The following is a 2611-nucleotide window of genomic DNA, read 5'->3' as shown; positions in this document are numbered from 1 at the left end:
AACATCAATAACATAACTCTACTTTGATAAGGTGAAATTATCAATGAGCTAAAATAAGGTAAAGATGAAACGAATACCAAAGAAATCACACATTAAAATCATACTTTAATCCTAAAAAAGACACAAACTTAACTGTCACATTAGCTCAACAAAACAAATACCTAAGAAATCAATCTTCACAGGAACCAAACAGAAAATAAAATAATAACCAAGAATGTGAAGGCATCAATTGGTAAATTTTATAGACAGAAACAGAACAACATCTAATAATATTACAGATAATATTACAGATAAATTCTAAAAAGGAGAAGAAGAATAGTCTGGCACATAAGGAACTGGAAGTGATAAATAAACAGAAATTCGTTATCCAGTGGTTTCAAACTAAACCAAAATTCATCACCCAACAAAATTGATTAAAAATAACAATAAGCTTAACTGTACATGTAACAATAGTAATTTATATAAACGACACAGGTTTCAAACTCAGAAACAAGTTCAACCCATATAGGAAAAAAAAATTCGTTATCCAGTGGTTTCAAACTAAACCAAAATTCATCACCCAACAAAATTGATTAAAAATAACAATAAGCTTAACTGTATGAATTAATTAGAAAGGAGAAAAAAATTAAAACTCACCGGTTTTGAGAGGCTCGGTCTGATGGAAACACCGAGTCACCGACTGTGTTGATCCAGTGGAGACTGAGGAAGAAACGTTAAAAAAATAAGTTTAACTGTATTTAAAATAACAATAACCTTAACCGAATTAATTAATTAGAAAGGAGAAAAAAAATTAAAACTTACTGGTTTTGAGAGGTTGAGGAACCGTCGGTCTGATGGAAACACAGACTATTTTGGTCCAGTTGAGACTGAGGAAACGTCGATCGTCGATCTGTGTTTATGTTTTCTACTTTTCTTAGTCTAAGGAGAGTGGACAGTGGAGAGGGAGAGGCGAAGAGGCGAGAGTGGACGGGTTGTGGGTGCTCTGGTACGGGGACGGCCTTAGCGGAGGCCGGAGAGGGTGGGGGGCGAGGGGGTGGGCCGGCGGGTGGCTCTGAGTAGTGAGAGGAGAGATTGAAATGTTTAGGTTTAGGGTTTGTTGCGCGCAGTGGAGAACTGGAGTCTGGAGAGAAGAGAGGGGTGCGGCGCGGCTCGATAAAATTTTGTATTTATACTAGGGACCGAAATTTTTGAACCGGTTCGGTTAACCCGGTTTTTGCACTACAAAACCGAAAACCGAACCGAACCGGGGTTTTTCCTACATTATCTAATCGGTTTAATCGGTTTTATTTTTCGGTTCGGTTTTTTCGGTTAATTTTTTATCGGTTTTATCGGTTTACTCGGTTTTTCGGTTTTTTTGAACACCCCTAATCTTCCTTATTGATCAGAATCTCACCTTGAGCCTTCATAACTATAACTCGTTCGTTTGAGCACTATAAAACAACAAGACCAAAAAATAAAAAAACAAAAGCATTTAATGTCACGATTACGAGAAGTGTGAGTCTCAACCTTACCTTTATTATCAGCAGAGTCATCTTTCTTCTTTTTAGAAGTCTCGGAACCCCCTTCAATATTAGGTTGGACTTGGACAACCCCCTCTTTCCTCAAATTAGGCCGTCAAGAAAAAGAAGAAGTGATGAAATTGAATGGTTGTTGTGACCTCTTTTCCTCTTAAATTGTCTTTCCACTTTGGTGGCCATATGCACCATGTCCTCCAACTCTACATAATGTTGCAGCTCTATAATATTCACGATCTTGCGATTCAGCCCATTCAAAAACCTAGTCATAGTGGTCTCCATGTCCTCCAATATATTAGCTTAAAATATCATGATCTCTATCTTCTTATGATACTCATCAACACTCCTAGTATGTTGACTCAAACCCTGTAATTTTTTATACAACTCTCTGTAGTGGTGATTAGGCACAAAATGTTTTCTCATCAAAGCCTTCATCCATATCATCCAATGTAGCAATAGGTCTCTTCTCATTTCACCTTCGAGAAGTCATAACTTAATCCCACCATATAACTGTGTAATTAACAAACTCAATTACCACAAGTTTCACCTTCTTCTGCTTAGAATAATTATGATAATTAAAAGTACAATTTACCTTTTTCTCTTACTCCAAATAACCCTCAAGGTTGTTTTTACCTTGGAAACTAGGAATTTTTAGTTTAATAAAATCAATATCACCATCAACATCATTATGATATCCATAGTTTTTGGAATCCCTCTTATGGCTAAACCCATCAACCATTCAATTTCTAGGCTGTCGAAAACCTTTATTATGTCATATGGCCTCATCTTCAAAGTCATCACCCCTAACATCGTCATTCTTATCATCAAAGTCATCCAAGTTATGGTTTACATGTTGTTTAGGTCTTCTATTAAAGTTACCTCTTCGATCAACCTCATTTCTTCTTTCATCATTCTCATTACCATGCCATTTCACCCTATCGAACCTCTCATGTACGTTACCAATCACCATGTTAAACCTCTTTAGCATTTACAATAGTCATTGAATATAAAGTTTGAGGTTGTTCATTTCTATAGGTGGTAGTGTTTCACCCTTTTCTTTAGCCATCACGAATCTGTAAAATTCATTAGTGGTAAAA

This window comes from Populus trichocarpa, chromosome 10, assembly GCF_000002775.5.
Source record: "Populus trichocarpa isolate Nisqually-1 chromosome 10, P.trichocarpa_v4.1, whole genome shotgun sequence".
NCBI lineage: Eukaryota > Viridiplantae > Streptophyta > Magnoliopsida > Malpighiales > Salicaceae > Populus > Populus trichocarpa.
The sequence above is the reverse complement of the archived record's forward strand: the minus strand, read 5'-3'. Positions refer to the sequence as shown.